The 22514-nt window shown below is 42.6% G+C and overlaps 1 non-coding gene across 1 annotated transcript; it reads right to left on the reverse strand.

The window, feature by feature from the left end:
• Positions 1-270: 270 nt before the first annotated feature.
• LOC114807748 lies at positions 271-403 on the reverse strand. The gene has a single exon (XR_003755823.1). It is a non-coding gene; the product is annotated as a small nucleolar RNA SNORA7 (small nucleolar RNA).
• Between the last annotated feature and the right edge of the window lie 22111 nt (positions 404-22514).

The following is a 22514-nucleotide window of genomic DNA, read 5'->3' on the forward strand; positions in this document are numbered from 1 at the left end:
TAAGGATTCAAGCACCTAGGTAGTAGGTCGGTGTTGTTGTTGTTGTTGTCTTATGCTGTCGAGTCATGTCCAACCCATAGAGAGGCCGTGGACACATCTCTCCCAGAACACCTCACCTCCATCTGCAATCGTTCCAGTAGTGTACCCATAGAGTTTTCTTGGTAAAAATACAGAAGCGGTTTACCACTGCCTCCTCCGCCGCAGTAAACCTGAGTCTCTGCCCTCGACTCTCTCCCGTGCCGCTGCTGCCCGGCACAGGTGAGTTTTGACTTTTGTAGCAGATTGCCTTCCACTCGCTAGCCACTGCCCAAGCTAGGAATGGAAATGCCTCTGCTTGACTCTCCCTCCCATAGTCGAAACTGGTAGAATACTAGAAACTCTCCAGCTGCGACCCTGAGAGATGAGTAGGTCAGTAGAGAGGGAAAGTGGACTAGGGAGATAAGAGATTAATCGGGGGATGCTTCCTGGAGGAGGTATGCTTTTATTAGGGCTCTGAAATGGTCTTCCTTGATGGGAGAAGGCATTCCAAGCAAGAGGGATGGTGTAAGCAAAAGGCTGATGGCAAGGGAGATGAGAGCCAGTTCTCTTTTTTTCCCCCTTCATTTACCCCTTGTCCAAGTTCCCTTTGTCATCTCATTGTCGTTATTACAATCATTTCCTCCTTCTGTCCCTACCCCTGCCTACTAACCTCTCCTTGCAAACAAATGAGAGGCACCATTAGCCCTAGCCCTACCTCTAATTAGTTGTCCTTCTCTTGATGGCAGATATCACACTTTATGGTGCCTGTGTCCTGACCTTTATCATCAAACCCAAGCCCCAACTTGATAGTCTAATGGCTATCAGAATTTGTGGGCCCCCTGAAAACCAGTCTTTTTCCTGAATTAATAATAATAATAATGTTGGCATTTGTTAAGCGCTTACTATGTGCCAAGCACTGTTCTAAGCACAGGGTAGATACAAGGTGATCAGGTTGTCTCACAGGGAGCTCACAGTCTTAATCCCCATTTTCCAGATGAGGTAACTGAGGCACAGAGAAGTTAAGTGACTTGCCCAAAGTCACACAACTGATAAGTGGTGGAGCCGGGATTAGAACCCACAACCTCTGACTCCCAAACCCGGGCTCTTTCCACTGGGCCATGCTGCTTCTCATGATCACAGTGTTGGCTTTGAGGCTATTGCACTTTATTGAACAGACCTTTATAATGAATAAAAAGCCATATATAATTATCAATCATATTTATTGAGTGCTTACTGTGTGCAGAGCACTGTGTAGAAGACTGCTGAACTGTGTCCAACCAGATTACCTTGTATCTACCCCAGTCCTTAGAACAGTGCTTGGCACATAGTAAATGCTTTACAAATACCATACTTATTATTATTACAGTGTAACAGAGTTGGTAGACGCACTCCCTGTCTAAAAGGAGAGGTTGACCTTGGTCAAGTCATTTAACTTCTCTGTGCCTCAATTACCTCAGGCACTGTACTAAGCACTGGGTTGGATATAAGCATATTTCAAGTTGGACACAGTCCCTGTCCCATGTGGGCTCACAGTCTTAATCCCTATTTTACAGATCCACATTTTACAGAGAAGTGAAGTGACTTGTCCAAGGTCACTCAGCAGACAAGTGGCAGAGCCAGAATTAGAACCCATGACATTCTGATTCCCAGGCTCTTGGTCTATCCACTACATCACGCTTCTTCTAAAAATCTCGTCCTTCTACTTATTTTCTCTAGCCTTCAAGTTGGCAGTCCTGATAATTAAACAGATTATAGAGATCCTCCATGTTTTCCACTTTCCCTATTATAAATGTAAGGAGCTTTTCCCATTCCCATGGAAAAGAGTCCTCTGAGCATTGCTTAAGCACGATAGTATGAAAATGGGTAATGTTAGCATGTCCCAGATCCCATTCCCTGTAGTCCCAACATTCCAACTCCTACATGTGTCTAAGGATACTTAGGAAAGAACAACAGAATCCTTCTCCCTGAAATGATTTAACAAGCCCATCACATTCTCCAATCAGATCCCGCTCCTGTTTGCTATTTAAATGGCAATAGAATTTCTGTTAGCTTCCCCTGAAGGAAAGCAGATGCTCCGTTTTTTCTTGACAAGAGACAGGATCTCCTTTTGAATTGAAACAGTATATACTTAAGGGGGGAAAAAAGTGACAGCATATTTTTTGTGAAGAGTTACATTTTTCTTCAACTTCCTGTTTCCAACATTTGGGGTATTTGTAAGATATTCAGGTTCTCTTAAGGCTGGCATGCTTCTTTGAAATAAGCAGCAAAACAGCAACTAAATGACTGGAGTTCTTGGTGAGCTGAGGTATTAATAGTTTAAACTTGACCCCTCGTCCTATCAAAGAATAGCACCAATAGTAGTCTGATTGGTGCAGCAATATCTTTTTCGGGTAGCATAAAAGATCTCAGTTACGTAAGTACCAGTATTAAGATCAGCATACAAGAGTCAATCTACAACATGGGAATTTTTTCTCAGCTTTGCCAGTCATTTTCTCTGTGTGTTTTGTTTGTATCTGTGTCTGGGTGTCACGAAGGGTAGTAACTAGGAATAAACGCAAACTGTATTACATGGCTCGGTGGTATGTATCTCACTAGAAACGGTAAGTATAAAGCTCTTAAGAATAAGTGCCTATTAATAAGCACTTTAAGGGGAATGTATTTTGGCAGAAATCCACCCCAATAAATGGGAATATGACAAACCCAAGGAAGAGAAGCTGAAGAATGGAGAAAATTTAATGAAAATTAGAAAGAAAATTCCAGGGCATGTGCTTAAAATTCTCTTCTGACTCCCTCAGTCCCAAGGAATCTTATCTTATGATCAATGTATTTCCCAGGATTATTTTTCAAGTCACTGCTGGATCGCTGAGGCAGTCATTTGCAACACGTTGGTTTCAGTGAGAAAGAGGTCAGATCCCAGACAGAGGCCAGATCCAAAATAGAAAACTCCCTAACGACGCACCTTTCGAGATCAGAACCAATCTGATTCCACCCTTCAAAGTGCCTGTTAAGCTAAAATGATCCTCCTGGCATTTTGCTATTCAAAGTCAAATACCTCCGTTTATGAAAGTCTCCCTGTGTTAAATTATACAACACGGCCCGGTTCCTTCTTTTGTTGCTTAAATTTGATCCGTCTGACCTTTATGGAAAAAAATCCTTCCAAAGCTGGCTCCATACTCCACTGGCTGAAGACAAGTGCAGGGAGTGCCTCAAGTTAGGTCATGCCATCGGGGGATGCTTGTTTTTCATCATAAAACTGTTTTCTTTTGAACACCTCCCTCCCCTCCCCTCAATCCCCCTGCCCCTCCGCCAGCCTTCCTGACCCGAAAGCAGAAGGGGAAAGCCTCGACATTCTGCTTGAGACCAGAAAAGATGAGCCTCTCTAAGCAGGTCTGTCGCCAGAGGTCCTGATGCAGACGAGGCAAAGCCTGGAATTTAGATGGAAAATAGGCATTCTCTATAATCCAGAAGGCAGATCAGGAGAATGCTCTCCAAGTGAACATTTTTAAAGAACCCCAAAACCACTGATTCAAAAAACAATATGCTTTGGATGCTTTTGCATACAAGGCCAGCCAGCACATTAAGAGCATGTACAATTATTTTCTTTTCAAAATTTTATTCAAATGAACAGTTTAAAAATTAGAGTTAAGTGCTTAGGCCTATCAGGTGACCAAACCATTTATCATAGTAAAGGAAAGGGAATTTGGGGCTAGCCCACTTCTAAGCATTTCACAGAAACAGAGAAAGATGGGGAAAAAACACATAATATATCTTTGGAACAGTAATGTCCTGTTATTGTTAAAAACTGCTGGGACCTCATTAGTGACTATGAAAATATCATCTGTAAGTACTGAAAGGCAATAAATCTTCACTGTCTAATGAAGAGTGGAGGGGGCAGAGGGGAGTGATGGAGAGGGAGAGAAAAAGAGAGGAAAGAAGAGGAAGGAGGGAAAAGGGAACAAACAAGAGGATTACCATCTATTTGGCTTTTTTGAAACTCCACTGTGAGTTAGTAATTTCCACATTTGCCTGCCAAAATGCTTCCAGAAACTATTATGTGAATTCAATGGTTTGCTAATGGGTGATAAGATAATGGACTGGTGCAAAAGATTACGAAGAAAAAACTCACGATTTACAGTAAAAACTGCTGGTTACCTTTTTTTTTAAGGGTTCGAGCCTATAATTTCACAAAGCAATTGGTCTATGCTACTTTGTAGAGGTTTCTCTAAATGCCAGTCCTCAGTTTAAATCCAGTCACTTTCCACAAGCTGGAGAATGGGTGGACATGAGGAAAGACAAGGATGGAGTGGAAGTTGCTTATTTGGAAATGATTCTCTGAGCTATGGGCTGCTCTGTCTCCCTCAGGCAGTGCTTACACCACATTCAAAGAGTTTCTTTCAGCCTAAATGTCTGGGTAAAAATAAATAGGTGGTTCCTCTCAAGTTTAGCCACTTGTGAGATGGGAACTATAATTGGATCCAATCACACTATCTTAGGGAAGCAGGAGTAATGACCACAAATCCCAATAATTGACTGTTTTCAGGGTTCTGTCCAGGAGAGAAGTACTGTGGTCTAAGTGGAGAGAGCACCAGCCTAGGAGTCAGAAGGACCTGGGCTCTAATCCTGGCTCTGCCACTGTTTCATAGCTGTGTGATCAAGGGCACGTCACTTCACTTCTCTGGGCCGCAGTTAACTCATCTGTAAAATGGGGATTAAGACTGTGAGTCTTATGTGGGACAGGGATTGTGCCTAATCTGATTAACTTGTATCTACCCCAGCAATTAATACAGTACCTGAAACATAATTACTTCTTAACAAATATGATAAAAAAAAATGCTTTGCCTTTGTCAAAGCCCCAACTTGCCATCTTTGTTTCTGGTAACACATTGTTGGGTAGGGTTCCCCCTTATAGACTGTGAGCCTGTTGTTGGGCAGGGATTGTCTCTATCTGTTGCCAGTTTGTATATTCCAAGCGCTTAGTGCAGTGCTCTGCACACAGTAAGTGCTTGATAGATACGCCTGAGTGAATGTGAGTAACAAGCAGAGAGATGAAGCAAATCAAATCAAGCTGACTCCAAAGAAGCAGGCTCAAGGGGGTTCTGGGAGAATGAAATAAATCATTTCTTTATTCATATTATTGTCTATCTCCCTCTCTAGACTGTAATCTCCTTCTTGGAAGGAAACATGTCTACTAACTCTGATATACTGTTCTCTCCCAAGGGCTTAATACCATTCTGGGTGTGCAATGAGCTCTCAAGAAATACGATTGATTTATTGATTGATATTTACCCATCTCCTAGTCCAGAGGTCAGCACATAGTAAGCACCTAACAAACACATAAATAACTCAGCCTTCTACTCCACATTAATATAGCCCCTAGAAACAAAGCAAAGTCTTTAAGATTAAAGTGGTATCCCATTGGCCTTAGCAGTGGGTCTTTCCCCCCTAATTCTGTCGGGAAGAAACTTGATCTTTCCTGGCATACGGAACTTGTGGTTGATTCTAACTCTGACTGCGACACTGGATCATAAAGGCAAAGCTAGAGTCAAGACCAGGAGCCATCGCAGACCCTACACCCTTGGACCTGCAGAGAGGTACTTAACAAGCAGCGCACTTGAAAATGACGAGAAAATAATTCACTGAAAGGAAATTCCAACAGAGGTCTCATGCAGTAGGTTAGCTATTCCACTGATGTACTGCAAGCCTGAAACTGCGCTTTGATTTCAGACACTCCAGGAAATTTTTTCTTCAGGGTACTCACCTGAGAATAGGGACCCATACCAGACCTACACCATACTTGCCAGACCATCACTTTCCCCATCTTCAAAGCCTTATTAAAATCACAACTCCTACAAGAGGCCTTCCCTAATTAAGCTGCCTATTTTCCTCCTTTCTTTCCCTTCTGCCTCATATCTGCACTTGGATCTGTACCCTTTAAGGATCTGATAGCCCACCCTCAGTCTCACAGAACTTATGAACGTAGCCATTATTTATTTATTTATATTAATGTCTGTCTCCCTCCAGACTGTCAGTTCCTTGTGGCCCAGGAACATGTCTACCAACTCTGTTGTATTGTCCTCTCCCAAGAGTTTGGTAGAGTGCTCTGCACACTGTAAGCGCTCAATAAATAACATTAAGTGATAGATTATGAACCTGTGTGGGACATGAGCCATGACAGATCTTATTATACCGTATCTACCCACATCTCTTATTCTTTAAGTACCCTCTTCTTCAAAGTGACATATTTCCTGAGAGCAATTTCCAATGGTACATTTTTTTCTCAGCACTAAGTACAGTGCTCTGCGCACAGTAAGTGCTTAAGAAACACCATTACTACTAAGGAACAGACCAAACTTTCAGGCTACAGCAAGTGATCCTTTTGCCTCTAACAAAACACGTCTAAAGTCAAACATACTAAGCTATGTGGAAGCCAGGGACGTTCAAGTTGGCCACCGGTTGGAGTAAGAACAAACAGAGAGATGGAGCAAATCGAAGCTGAGCCCAGAGAAGCAGATTCAAGGGGGTTCTGGGAGAATGAAATTGGCTCCAGGGAAGGCCCGTATGTGTTTCCTGTTATTTCAGGTCTTGGTTACTGAAGCTCCCTGAGGTAAGGAGGTGAGAGGGGCCCCTGAAATGTCCTCTTGGATGGTGCTTTCTTTTTCTCAGGGAGCAAATCTAACATTAACACAGGAATCGAAAAACCTGGTCTCCTCTCCCAGCTGTGTGTGACACTGGCCAAATCTGTGACCTAAATCAGTCACTTAGCTCCTTTTTGCTCCCATGTATTTTTTTGTAAAATGGAAATACTAACCTATTGTTCCAGTATAGCTGAAAGGCTCTCACATACGGAAGACTTGGAGGAGTGGATGCCAAGAAAGGAAAGTCTTAGTTCCTGGGGTCAAATTAGACCCGAATGGAAAATGATCCTGAAGTAAGGAAAAGCTCTACAAGGTAGGGGAAGAGCTCCATTCTTCAAAGGGGAGTGCCGAAGACAGACATATCACTCTGTCAAGGGAAGGACCTGCTGAGGAAAATAACAGAGAAGAACAGGTCATGGGCTCTTTCATTCCCCATTCTCTCATCTCAAGGACCCAAATGTTCTCGTCTGCCCAGGAGTTCTGGCTACATTCCTGCTCTGACTGTGTCCCTTTGAGTGGCCTTGGTAAGGTTCCAGAAGACTCCTTGTGTCCCATCTGGAAAGAAGAGCAAGAAAGACAAAGCCTGTCTCTTTCAGTGGAATTGCTAACCAGCTAATGTCCGCAAAATGCTTGGAAAACTGCCTGAACCCAGAAGTGTTGGTATTTTCTTTGCTAACATAATAGTTTTGGTATTTACTGAGTAACTGCTGAGTGCAGGGCATTGTACTAAGCATTTAGGAAAATACAACAGAAGGTCCAGGTACTTTCCCTGTCAACAAGGTGCTTCCACGTTAACACTGGGGGACAGATATTATTATACACCCACAGTGGAATTATACACCCGCAGTGGAATCAGAAAATACTATGATTCATGTGTTGGTAATTAGTCGGGGAAACTTGGTGAAGGAAGGGAAATTTTAGGGTGGCTTTGAGGTTGGAGAAGGCTAGGTTCTGGTAGGTTGAGTGAAGTAGGGGTTTCCAAGCCAAGGGGCCAATATGAGCAAAGGATCAGAGGGGAACAAGTTGAAATCCGGAAGAGCAGTGAGTGTAAGCAGGGAAGCAGTGGGTGAAGGGAGCCAGTAGAGAAAATAGAGAGGACTCAGGGAGAGCCTTGATGCCAGTCCTAAGAAGTTTGTGTTGGATGCAGAGGAGGATAGGCAACCATTAGTGGATATCGAGGGCGGGTGTTTTACGAAGATGATTCAGGTGGCAGGATGGAGTATGGACTAGATGAGGGAGAGGCTGCAGGCAGGGAGACTAATAAGAAGGTTGAACCAGTTGTTTAACTGGAATAGGACGAGTGCTTGAACTAGATTGTTTGGAATGGAAGGGATTTCTCATCCCTTTTCCTTCCTTTCTTCCTTCTTTTTTCTACCTACTCCCTTATTTGCTAGGCTTAATTCCTCACCAAATAGCCTCGTCCCAATTTGAGGTTGTAAAATTAGGCCCGGCTCTTCCACTTATCTGCTGTGTGACTTTGGGTGAGTCACTTAACTTCTCAGTGCCTCATTTTCCATATCTGCACAATGGGGACTCAATACCTCTTCCCCTTCCTACTCAGACTGTGAGGCCCGTGATGATCTTGTATCTACTCCAGAGCTTAGTATGGTGTTTGGCACATAGTTAGTGCTTAACAAGTACCATAGTTATTATTATTACTTTTTATTTCTTCTTCTCTTCAACTCTGCCTTCTCTTCTAAACTCACACCTTCACCTTTTTTTTTCCACCATCAATCCCCAGACCCGAGTCTTCTTCCTCTCTCCTGTCCTCATGCATCCAACCTTGAACGCATGATGAGCTGATGTCAACATATGCATTACCGATTTCTAAATTTCCATATTTATTCACATAATTGTGCCACCTTTTTATGGTATTTGTTCAGTGATTACTCTGTGCCAGGCGCTGTTCTGAATACTAGGGTAGTTCCAAAGTAATCAGGTTGGACACAGTCCATGTCCCACAAGGGGCTCCCAGTCTTAATCACCATTTTACAGATGAGGTGAGTCACAAAGAAGATAAGTGACTTGTCCAAGGTCACACAGCAGACAGATGGTGGAACCGTCAAAATTTTCTCATCCCTAATAGGGAAGGGTTATTACTGGAGTAATTAAGTCCAGCGAAAAGGGGAACGGGTGGAAAAAAAGGAAGAAAGGAAGGAAAAGGGATGAGAGAGATAAGTCATTTCTATTGCACACTCCTGAAGTGATGCATACGATAGGCACTCAGTAAATTACAGTAATGATAGCCCCTTTCCCATCCCCTTTTTCCTTCCCTGCTAGCAGGTTTTACAAAAGATAAGTGACTAGAGACAGAGCCATGTGTTCTGATCCTAGGCCTTTTCCTACCCATCCGCCTTGCTTTCACTGTTAAAAATAATCAGTGATTACTTCTAGAGGATTACTTCTAATTATACGAGGAAATATTGGCAGTTGCCTTCCCAGGTGAATAACATTTTTGGTTATCTGCTCAGGGCCTCTTTGCTACCTCCATAATCCAGCACAAAGTGGAGTAGGGCTTCCTCCAAGGATCAATTCATTGTTGATTGACTCATCTCAGCCCAGGTAGGAAGGGGACAGAGTGGGGATTTACTCACCTGACCACTTAGATAAATCACTGGTACCAGTTGGGAATAAGGGGTGGTAGGGATCAAGCACTGTAGATTGTACCATGGGATGGCATTGTGGGTGTTTGAAAATCAGGGTATGAGTGATTTGGGACTGGCCCTGTGGAGACTCTTTACTCTAGAATAACTGAGTTTCAGTTTCTGCATTCATCATCTAACCGAAGTTTTGGATAACTGTAAAAGAATGGGTGATTTTGAAAAAATAGAGAGATTGAAAAGTAATTAAAAATAGCCAATAATGAGCTACTCGTCAAAGTTGAGGCTGATTACCTTCCCTAAGCTCCTCCACACTTCTGGAATTTTTTTCCCTGATTAAAGCTCGTCCTTGCCAAATATGCTGACTTGGTCATCCAAACATAATTTGCAAACCAAGTCACCCACTTAAGTGGAGTTCTGGCTTTTGCATGCTGACAGGAGACAGCCTACTATTAGTGTAGCCAACCTTGCAGCAAAGGAATGCTCCTTGCAGAGGCCTGAAACTTGGAGAGCTTTAAGGTGGGCTGGGCTGAGAGTGGCTAACTTTTTAAAAGAGGGTGAGCAAGAGGGGCCGTTCTGTTTTATGGGGAACTTCTTCCATGCAACACTGGTGAAGCGGCAATGTGGTCTAGTAGAAAGGCCATGGTCCTGAGAATCAGAGGGCCTGGGTTTTAATTCTAGCTCTGTCACTGGTCTGCTGGGTGACCTTGGGCAAGTCATTTAAGTTCCTCAACTGTAAAATAGGGATTCAATGCTTTAATACCTGTTCTCCCTCCTCCTTAGGCTTTGAGCCCCATATTGAGCCCCATAGAGAAGCAGCGTGGCCCAGTGGAAAGAGCATGGGCTTTGGAGTCAGAGGTCATGAGTTCGAATCCCAGCTCTGCCACTTGTCAGCTGTGTGACTGTGGGCAAGTCACTTAACTTCTCTGGGCCTCAGTTACCCCATCTGTAAAATGGGGATTAAGACTGTGAGCCCCTTGTGGGACAACCTGATTCCCCCGTGTCTCCCCCAGCGCTTAGAACAGTGCTCTGCACATAGTAAGCGCTTAACAAATACCAACATTATGATTATTATATTGGACAGAGATTGTGGCTGACCCATTTAACTTGCCTCTACCTCAGCACTTAGAACAGTGCTTGTAACATAATACAAGCTTAATAAATATAACAATTATTCCTAAAGAAAGCATATGAACATGAGAGGTCATGGTTAAATCACTCCTTATAACTGACTCACAAGGCTTAATTCTTACGGTGACACTGACTCATTGTGGGACAGTTACCTGCCTTGGAGTTTTTCTTCAACTGCCCCAGGAAGACAGTTTGAACACTTCAGGGTTTCAGAAATCAAACGATGAATGAGGTCTCAGCTCCTTGAAGGTGGAAATTTTTTCTTCAAACTGGCAGTGCCGTTTATGATTCCATACATTTTTGTTTTACTTCATTCAATTGTGTTTCTTGGTCATCATCCTCATCATCCTTGATAATAACTGAGAATGTACTAAGTGCTCAATTCCCTTCCCATCTCTGGGATCCACAACCTTGGCATTATCCTTGGCTCCCATATTCAGTTCATCAGTTTTTCCACCAGAATATTTCCAGGATCTGTCCCTACATCCCCATCAAATCGGCCATCACACTGATCCTGGTAGTTGTAGTATCTCATCTGGACTAATGCATCAGCCCCTTCATAGACCTCCAGTCTCTCCCCGCTCCAGTCCATCTGTGCTGTTCATATCATTTTTCTAAAATGGAATAATTGTGATATTTGTTAAGTGCTTACTATGTACCAAGCACTGTACTAAACACTGGGGTAAATTCAAGATAATTAGATTGGACAAAAGTCCCTGGCACATATAGGCTCACAGTCTACATGACAGATTTTGAAGCTTCATTTTACAAGTGAGGAAACTGAAGGACAGAGAAATTAAGTGACTTGACCAAAGTCACACAGCAGGCAACTAACAGAGCTGCATTAGAAACCAAGACCTCTGACTCCCAGGCCCATGCTCTTTCCAGAAGGTCATGCTCCTCCCCATATCATTCTGTACACATTCCCACTTCTTAAAAACTTTCAATCCCTCTCCATTTCTCTCCACATCAAGTCAAAGTTCCTGACCATTGGCTTTAAGGTACTCAATGAGCTCTCTCCCCCTACTTCTTCGCTCTCTTATCCCATCACACTACAGCTTACACTCTTTATTCTGCTCAATCTAATTTCCTGGGCCTCTCTCTGATCTCTCCTGCTCATAACTTCCTCCTGTTGGGCCCAGCTTCCCAGATCATATCCACCAGTCCACAGGTCTCCCCACCTTCAGAGCACTTCTAAAATCACATCTCCTCTAGGAGCCCTTCATGATCAATTGAGAAGCAACATGGCCTAGTGGATAGAGTACGGACCTGGGAGTCAGGAGGTCATGAGTTTAAATCCCAGCTCCACCCTTTGCCTGCTGTGTGCCGTTGGGTAAGTCACTTCACTTATCTGTGCCTCACTTACCTCATCTGTAATGGGGATTGAGACTGTGAGCCCCATGTGGGACATGGACTGTGTCCAACACGATTTGCTTGTATCCACCCCTATGCTTAGTACAGTGCCTGGCACATAAAAAGTGCTTAACAAGTACCACAATTTAACCTCTCATGCTGCCTCCCCCAGTCATCACCCCAGTACTTTGCACCAGATCTGCACCCATGGACTCACAACCACCAATAACACTTTTGAACATAAATTATTTACCCAAATATGAACCTAAACACCTATTATTTTCCTTCTTCCATCTTGTCTGTTTTTTAGTGCCTATGCTCCTCTATTTGATTTTTGGTTCCTCTAGGGCAGAGATAGTGCCTACTAACTCTCCTGAGAGCTTAGTACAATGTTCTGTGCACTATAGGTATTCAATAGATGTGCTTGATTAACTGGTTGCAGACTAATCAACTAGGCACTTGGGAGCATACAATAAAAGTAGAAGACATGGTCCCTTCTTCTGAGAACTTTACAATCTAATGAGAGGAACAAGTTAACACAGGTCTTGAACATACAATGGAAACAATAATAGTCGTAAAAGTGATAATGAATGAATGAATAAATGAATGGAATAAATAAATGGACATTCATTCGATGGTATTTATTGACTACTTAACTGAGTGCAAAGCACTGTACTAAGCACTTGGGGGAGTACAATATAACAACCAACAGATACGTTCCTACCCACAAAGACCCCACAGTCTAGAGGGACATAGACGCAGATGTCGTATGGGAGGTGGGGACCAGGTGGGAATGGCCTCCTGGGGTATTAGCTTGTCCCCATTGTTCTCTTCAGTGGCTCCATGAAGGATCTGCCCCTTTATGGACAGCGATCCTGTTATTTTGTAAATTCCTTAAAATTGCCGGCCATGAAGCTGGCTGGTGCTTTTGCCTGTAATAGCAAAAGGGAATGGGACGAGGGGAGAAGGAAGGTCACACCTTCCTCTTGCATCCAGCTGCCGTGTGCTCCCCAGTCCTCAAATCTCCTTCAACCCCTGCCCTACAAATGCATCCTCGCACCTCCCTTGAGAGTGAGACTGAACTGTGGGAGGCTGTTCCCCGCAACCATTCCTCACCCAGACTGCAAAGTTTTCACTAAGCACATTTGAAAACAAAAACCTGATCTTGTTTTCTTCAGGGATTCTAAGATATTTTAATTGTGAAAATAAAGCAAAAGCCTGACAGGGACATCAGTCAGATCCTGTCTGGGATTCCAGATCCTAACTGCACTAGGGAAGCTTCCATTCCCTACAAAAACTGGCCACCCTCATCCTCGCCCTGGGAGTGATCTTTGCATATTTTAAAACAAAAGCCTGATCTTCTTTTCTTCAGGGATTCTTGAACATTTTAAATTATGAAGCATGAAATTCCCAGCAAAGTCTACAGCTGTGGACACCTTTGCTTTCCCACATCGCCACAAATCACATCCTGTCTCAGGGAACCAATCAGAGAAAGTGACCTATAACCGCTCCATAGAGCAATGCTTTCAACTGGTAAAATATGATCAAAGATTGTCTCCCAGGGATCAATCGTTTTGTAGTTCTTCACACCTTATCAAGGCATATCTTTCTCTTGAACCCCTTTCAACTTATTAATGCAAATTCCTCCAAGAAAGGGTGCCCCTCTAACTTCCTTACCTTGTCTCTTTTCCCAGTGACTGTCAACAAAATCTCTCACTTCCAAACCAGAGCAGGATAGAGTGCTTCCTTTTTGCTCCCTCAGACACTGAAGTCAATCTTGGCTCTTGAATCTGGCAAGGCCTGGTGGGAGCCAACAAACCCAAGAGGCAAAACAAGAATCCCACCAGGTCAACTCCAAAGTCACTCCCCGCCTGTCATCCCAGCACTCCTGCTGTCTGAGAGTGGACGACTACCATTAAAAGTGATCCCTGAGTTAAGGAGGGTGTGCCATAAAATCAACGAAGTCTTGTAATGGATCTAGCAGAAATCCCAGCTCACTGTGTCTGTAAGAATTTATATCTCTTGAAGGCCAAAAGAAAAGACATAATGAGTTTTTGATGAGCTGCCTTTCAAAAACAAAATGACTTTCTGCTAGCCTAGGCTTTTTGACCGGTTCTAATTCTACACAGAGCTTCTGAGATAGGTGGCATGTGCCTTCTCATACTGGATTACCCAAGCACAGACACAATTAGAAATGGCTAGGAAGCTTATCTACAGTTCACACTGAAGAATGATCCTGAGGGAGAGTCTGTAATAGCTACCAGGTTGGACAAAGGACAGGGATGGTTAGATGAATTCCTTCAGCAATCTAACTTTCTCCAAAGCAGGAATATCCCTCGCTGCCAGAAACTACTCTTCCTTTCATCTGCTATCTTCTTGGATGGAGTGAACAAGAATGAATTTCAGATATTAGCCCCATAAACATCTGTTTTTCTGTTCTCTCCCTCCAGCAACTCAGAGAATGGCCTCACTTTCAAAATCAGGTAAAAATAAATGGAGATAAATAATGTTTTAGTAAATGGTTCAAAATTCATCTATAAAACAGAAGAAACAGAACAATTAAAAGTAAATGTGAAATCATTGCAGGAAAAACAGTAAGGGAGATCCCGGATACACTGGAGAGTGTAAGCTCCTTGAGGGCAGTGAATGGGTCTACCAATCTGCACGAAGTAAGGGCTCAATAGATAGCACTGATTGATTGTTTTATTATTTATTTTATTTATGGTATTTGTTTAGTGCTTACTATGTATTCTAAGTGGTGGGGTAGAAACAAGTTAATCAGGTCAGACACAGTCCTTCTCCCATATTGGGTTCACAGTCTAAGTAGGAGGGAGAAAAGGCTTTGCATCCCCAATTTACAGTGGAGAAAACTAAGGTCCAGAGAAGTTAAATGATTTGCCCAAGAACATGAGCAGGCAAGTGGCAGAGCCAGGATTAGAATGCAGGTTTTCTGACTCTCAGACCTGTGCTCTTTCCCTTAGGCCATGCTTCTTCCATGTTGACTGAGTGGTGTGTTAGTGAATTGGGAAAACTCTACTCTTATTGAAGCCCAGTGACTGCTAGTTATTTGGAGGATTTGTGGAGGTGCAAAAAAAGAAAGAAAAGTTGATATTGACAACTTCTTTAGTTTCAGTTTTACTAATCTTTGCATTAATTTGCTTCAGAATGTGGAATACAGAATATGGAATATAACTGAAGCTCTCTGAGGCATCATCCATACTTCAAATATAGGCCTCAGGAATATCAAGTATTTGAAAATTGTTACTGCCAACCTCTGTATGGCATTAAAAATAACGGTCATTATTGTGTCATTGAATATGTGCTAAGCACTGGGGTAAGTGAAAAGGCATGAGATCTAACAAAGTATCTGTCCCATGTGTTGCGCAATCAATCAGTCGTATTTATTGAGCACTAAGTAGACTTAGTATGCAGAGCACTGTATTAAGTGCTTGGGAGAGTACAATACAGCAAAATTAGCAGGCACCCTCCCTGCCCATTATGAGTTTACAGTTTAGAGGGTGAGACAGACATTAATATTAATAAATTAGTAATTTATAGTATATCATTTAAAATTAGGCACATAGGTTGCTGTGGGGTTGAGGGTGGGATAAATATCAAATGTCCAAAGGTCACAGATTGAAGTGCCTAGACAACTCAGAAGTGCATAGACAATGCAGATTTGCCTCCCAGTCCATTTTATCCCCATTTATCAGGTAAGGAAATTGAGGCCCAGAGGGCTGAAGTACCTTGCCCATAGTCACACAGTAGGTCAGTGAAAGAGCTGAGTCTCACACCTGGGTTTCCTGACTCTCAGTCTCTGCCCTGCCATTTGTCTGCTGTGTGACCTTGGACAAGTCACTTCACTTCCCCACGTCTTAGTTTCCTTATCTGTAAAACAGAGATTCAGGACCTCTTCTCCCTTCCCCTTAAACTGTGAGCTCCATCTAGAATAGGGACTGTGTCCAACCTAATTATCTTGTTCCGACCCCACTGCTTAGTACAGTGTTTGACACATAGTAAGCACCAAAAAAATATCACAACTGCTCTTGACTGCATTCCTGAATCGCCATCTCCTAATCTAAATACTTCCACTTTTTTTCCCTGGGATTATCACTTATTTCCAAGTCAGTTACTAATGTGAGTACAAAGATCTTACAACCTATTAGTATACATTGTATTTTTTGAATTTCAACTCCAAATTCCACATCTGCTACAGGAATATTGACTGGTGTGGTCCAAGCTGAGTCCTGTTCTCATGCTACAGAGTGGAAATGGGGAAGAGGCAGTGGTTTCAAAGTGCAACTCCCACATCATGGGTACATTAATTGGATCTTTGGCCAAGTCAGTCACTCCGTCAGCCAAATGTCCTTGAAGTCAGAACCGACTCACCCACGCCGAAGCCATCAGCTCAAAGCTTGGTCACACCCCATTCCTTACTCCTCGCTGCCAAACTCGTGACTTCGCCCACTTCGTCCCGTTTCCAATGACAAGTGCTTTCCTTATTTCATTCTGCTGGCAAAGTTGGGTAGCTTTTATAGCAGTCCAGCAAATGGTAACTCCTGAGTTTCAGAAAGAAGCCATGGCTACTTGGCTGAAAGTCATTGAAAGACTGAGACAAATTGGGATGCAGCATGGCCCAGTGGAAAGAGGATAACCTTGGGTGTAAGAGAACCTGGGTTCTAATCCCTCCTCTGACATTTGTTTGTTGTGCAACCTTGGGCTAGTCACTTAACTTCTTTTTGTCTCAGTTTCCTAATCTCTAAAATAAAGATTAAATACCTATTCTCCTATTGCATTCTGAGCTCCATGTAGAAGAGGGGCCGTGTCTGATCGAGCTGTATTATATCTACCCCATGCTTACTATAGTGCAGGGCACAAAGTCAGCACTTAATAAATACCACAGTTACTATTATTGTACACTGTGACATAAGGGTCAGTCTGGAGTTTGCTCTTCTTCGAAAGAAATATGCAGAGAACAGAAGAAGCAGAATGTGAAATAATGATAAAGATTGCCAGCTAACCACCATTTTGGTCAGTATAGAAAGGTATTTTAGAGCAAAAGCTCCTAAATTCAGCTTCATTTTTGCCCCAAGAACCTTGTTTTAGGATAACACTTTGTAATATTTAGGTCTGTTCTACAAATACATGTCAGTAGCAGTGGCCTCAACACAAATGCCCAAAACTGAGTTCTGCAACAGATTCCAGTCCTTATACATTTGTCTGTGTCTTAGTTTGCCCCATCGATAAAATGAAGTGATACCAATCTTGTTTTAGCCTGTAGTCCTCCTCCTCCTCATCATCAATAGTATTTCCTGAACACTTGTGGTGTGCAGAATATGGAACTAAGCACTCGGAGGACACTGTTGTATGGCTGTCTTCATACGGTGAAGGCTTAAAATGATTGAACTCAATGTAGATTCACAGATGAAATATGATATAAACGTCTCGCATTTAGGATTGTACAAAAGCAATGAGGGGCTTTATAGGAATAAATCACATGCTTATTAATCCACAGACTCAGAGAGACTCAACTCACACTTGGTCGCAATTTACCAGCTATGCCTATTAGAGCAGAAACAGGCATCTCACTGCTGTCATAGGGAGAGCTATTAGTGCTATTTTGGGGAAGGGGTCACTGCCAGATGGTAGGTTTTCCAGAATGAGTTAATGGGTTCAAATGAGTAGATCTGAATTGGGGAGCTCTAGCCAAAAATGAGTGATGGGTGTAGCCAGCATCAGAGTGAAGTCTTCTTCACCCTCCCCACCTCTCCCACCCACCTATCCTTTCCAGAGCCCACTCTGCCTCCCAAGGCGCCCACCCTTCCTGACTCTCTCTGGCTAGCTTTGGAACAGTAGAAGTAAGAGCTGGAGAAGGGTAGGAGGACATTCTTTCCTCTGGGTCTAGGCAGTGATGGAGCTAGCAGTCTCTCATATTCCAAGGAGACCTATAACCTTAAAAGGTAAAAATGACTTCCCATTTCTGAAGTAAAATAGCTGCAGACTGTAAGTTCCTTGTAGGCAGGGATCACATCTACCAACTTAGGTGCACTTTACTTAAGTGCTTAGTACAGCGCCCTGCACTTTATAGCTCAATAAATACCATGAACTGATTGAGTGAGGAGTTCACCAATCTGATCAATGCAGCTATAACTCAGGAAAGTCAAACCAAAAAAAAACAAAAAACACCTCTATCCTTTGATTATACTGTTTAAAATTTGAATGACCCAAACAATTCCTTCCACTCTCCCTGTCAATTTGCCTATGCAGACTGCAGTAGAAAGGGATTTGTCCATCATCAGTTGCTGGCTGCCCTTCCTCCTCTCATCCCCTAACCAACAGTGACCTAATTGTCACCTAACAGTGATAATTATTTCTTTCAGATTTCCTCTCTCTTAAAATTAAAATCTGGAAGAAATCATTAATTGTTAACCAATAACAAGCCAGATTCTTTTTTTATTCCCCCTTCTTTAGCCCCAATCAGCCCTTGAAAGTCAGTTACTGTTTTATAATAACTGTGGTATTTATTAAGCACTTACTCTGTGCCCCGCACTGTACTGACCACTGGGGGAGATACAAAATAATCACGTCCCACAGTCTAAGTAGGAGGGAGAGCAGGTATTGAATCTTCATTTTGCTGATGAGAGAACTGAGGCACTGAGAAGTTAAATGACTTACCCAAGATGACACAACAGGAAAGTGGCAGAGCAGGGATTAGAATCCAGGCCCTTTGACTCCCAGGCCCGTGCTCTTTAAAACCCTGCTGTTTGGGGAAAAGAAAGGGCAAGGGAAAGGTGGAAATCAGAGTCATCATGTTTTCTCTATATATGGCTGGTGTGATTGTAGGTGACATTAGTAAATCCTTCCTGGGTGGCCACTGGAGGTGAGGATATAAAGTGTGAGATCTGGAGTTTACCAAGGTTTACTTCTTTTTTTTTAACGGTATTTGTTAAGCACTTACTATGTGCCAGGCACTGTCCTAAGCACTAAGGGCAGATACCAGTTAATCAAGTTGGACACAATCCATGTTCCACATGGGACTCACAGTCTTAATCTCCATTTTACACATGAGATAACGGGGGCATAGAGAAATTTTGTGATCTCTCATAATTTCTTCAGCAGGTCATTTTGGACTTGTAAATTTTTTAAACCGAGGACTCTTCCATTAGTCCCAGTGGAGACAGGGAATCCTGAAAAATCCCTAGCTTATTCCCGTAGTTATTTGGCCTTATGTCTGGAGAGGAGCGATGGAGCCTCAGGGGAGGGTCAAGCTGACTCCCCACTGAGAATCCACAGGCCTCTGGGACAGGGCCGGGCACTATAAAAAACAAGTTAAACACATATTGTTCCAGCCCTTAAGTGTCATCCCCAAAGCCTCACAATGAGTCAGTAGTGAGGCCCGTAATAGATCCCCGAGTCTATGACTCTCACGCCAATGTGCTGCCCTCTAGACCACATTCCAACCTTGCCACAAAGAGCTCTTTGAGCACTTGAAAATAGTTTTGGCTCCTGTTCACTCCTGTATCCCCCAAAAGTGATTGAGCCCGGGGTCAGGAGGAAGCAGGGAAGTGACTCTTTGCACTCGGAGAGCAAACTTTCACCTTCTTGATATTTTTAACAGCTCTAAGGATTAAAATGAAACAGTGGATTGATCAATCATATTTATGGAGCGATTACTGTGTGCAGAGCACTTTACTAAGTGCTTAGGAAAGTACAATAGAACAAAGTTGGAAGACGTTCCCTGCCCACATTGAGTTTACAATCTGGAGGGGTTTTGGGAGGTTTTGAACTCTCCTTTGTTTCAGAGGGTGCCTCCTTGCTACGTTGTGAAATGTGTAAATGTTTTTCCCATCCCCTCTGAGCCTTCAGCTTTAAAGACTGAAGAGTTATAATATTTAGTTTATTATTATTATTATAGGATATTATTATTAATAATAATGTATTCTGTGCCTACTATGTGCCAAGCACTGTACTGAGCTCTGGGCTAGATATATCAATCAACCAATCAATGGCATTTGCTGAGTGCTTACTGTGTGCAGGGCCCTGTACTAAGCACTTGGGAGAGTGCAATACAACAGAGTTGGTAGACACATTCCCTGCCCGCAATGAGCTTGCAGCCTAGTGGGGATGACAGGCATTAATATAAATAAATAATGCATAAATAAATAGTACATGCTGTGGAGCTGAGAGTAGGGTGAATAACGAGTGGCCAAAGGATTTAGATACAAGTACAAGGGTGATGCAGGCTGGAGAGGAGGTAGGGGAAATGAGAGTTTAGTTGGGTAAGACCTCTTTCAGTGATGCTCTGATGATGGGGAGAGTGATTGTCTGTCAGATATGAAGGGGAAGGGAGTTCCAGCCCAGAGGCAGAATATTAACAAGGGGTTGGCGGCAAAATAGGCAAGACTGAGGTATAGTGAGTAGGTTGGCGTTAGAAGAGCAAATTTGAGCCTCCTGAGGTTTTTTTATGGTATTTGTTAAACGCTTACTATGTGTCAAACTCTGTTCTAAGCACTGGGATAGATACAAGTAAATTAGGTGGGCATGACTATGACTCCCAGGCCCAAGCTCTTTTCACTAGACGATGCTGTGCTCTCTTCATCCTGCTTGACACTATGCCAGTTGCTTTCAGGGCTTAATATTTACTTTACTGTTCACCCCAAGTGCCTAGTAAATACCATTAGTCTACTGGAAAGAGTACAGAACTGGAAGGGAGGTGACCTGGCTTCTAATCCCATCTCTGTCCCTTTCCCACTGTGTGACCTTGGGTAAGTCACAAAACTCCTTGTGGTAAGCGTACGTGACTACTAAATCTGTTGTATTGTGCTGTCCCATGTGCTTAGTACAGTGCTGTACACATAGTAAATGCTCATTAAATTCCATTGACTGCTTGACTGATTAACTAATCATCATCTCTAATCTGCATACCTGGGAAGACTTCCTGGAAGAGGCAAGGTTTCAAGATTCATAAAAGTAATGAGCAGACTGAGTGGAAGCAGAGGAATGATGCCAGTGGGAGAGAAGAAATAAAGGTCTATGCCCAATGGTTGATAGATGTAGTTGAATTTCAGTTTCCATCTCAAGGCTAGATAACTGGCAATTGTTGTCGGTATCCCATTTTTGCCTTTTTATTTTCTGCAGTGCATAAATATGGCAACTCAGTCCAGCTGTGAGTTACCAGCATTCACGTTACCCTAGCATTTTGGGTCACAAGCTCTCAGAAGATGACATTTTTTAAGAAATGATTTTTAAACCAGACGCCAGAAGGACTCACGAGGCACCCTATAATTCAATCTTGAATTCCCTCGGGCCATATGTTCATTTATATGTTTAGAGAGAAGGGTCTACAATAAAAACACTGTGAGTGGGCTTCTCCCTGGGCCCCAACAGGATGTGTGCTCATGCACGCACGCACACACACAAACACACACAGACACACACACACACACACTCTTTCACCCACAAGCTCTGTCATTTGCGAGCCGAGGTCAGGAACCTGCCTGAGAGGAGGCAAAGTCAGTGCTTTCTTGAAATCTCCTCTCAGGCCACGAAACAAGTCACCCCACCCTCAGCTCCTAGGGAACCGACTAAGGTGCTCCAGGGATACAAAGTCTGTCACATGAGGCACGCCTGTGGAAAATAATTCGTAAAAGCATAGCCCAGGTCTTTAATCTTCCACTCCTCTGTGTTGAAAAGAAATTTTTAAAAAATGAACACAGTTCAAGTAAGGGGGAAAAAAGGAGTTTCTGTTAGGAGTCCAAAACTCAAAGAAAACTTTAAATTTTCCTCCCATTCCAGATTAATTAAGACTGACGTTCATTTCCACCATCTTGAATGGAGGATTTCAATGTTTTGAACCTATCGGCATAAGTCAGCCTTCCTGGGGAAGAGGAAGAAGAAAGAGAGAAATGAATGAAAGACTGAAAAAAGAAAGAGGTTTTCAGGAGGGAAAACTATCTGGGAAAATCTTTTGATACAGTTGGTTTATTACACAAATGATTTTCATTTAAATGGATTCAACTCCATTTCTGAGTCGAGAAATTCAGTTTTCTTTTATTTCAATTCATGGTCTGTAACTCCAAGCTATAAAACACTAATTGTCAATATTCCATTGCCTCTTTTTGGATATAATCCCATCACTATGTCAAGATTAGACATGGAAAAAATGACTTTAATTTTTAAAGAACAAATTGAAATCAGTGAAATTTCTTCATGAATGAGAGCGTGTTCACAAGGACTAAGTTATGAATGAGGATTCCAGGTGGTTGGTCTTGTTCAAAAAGAAATTTTTGCATCTGCCTTGTGTTGGCTTTATCAGAAACATTTCACTTCCATTTACTTTTTCACTCTATACATTCCACTGTCAAACCTCTCTTCCTCCTCCATTGAATGACTTCATATACACATACACATACATAGAAAAGTCTCAGGTATTTCCCTGGTCTTGTATAACTCTTTTAATCATAAAACATGCAACTCTTTTCACTAACAGACATTAATGAAACCACAATATTATATTAAGAGAGAAGGAATAACGTAGGAATGAAGCAGGACAGAACAAGCATTCGCATTGTTTCCTTATACTTAAAATATTACCCCTTATATCTGATTTTACTGCTTGATAATTCAGTGCATAAAAAACTACTGCTAAACAGACTACCCAGAATTAACTTGCCTCCCCTGCTCAAGAAATAGGACTGTATAATATAAATAGTAACTGTGTTTCAGGCCACAGCTGGAAATTATTGCCCTCTTGATAGAAGTTACCTTAATTGTGAAA

The sequence above is a fragment of the Ornithorhynchus anatinus genome, chromosome X3 (assembly GCF_004115215.2).
Source record: "Ornithorhynchus anatinus isolate Pmale09 chromosome X3, mOrnAna1.pri.v4, whole genome shotgun sequence".
NCBI classification, from domain to species: Eukaryota; Metazoa; Chordata; class Mammalia; order Monotremata; family Ornithorhynchidae; genus Ornithorhynchus; species Ornithorhynchus anatinus.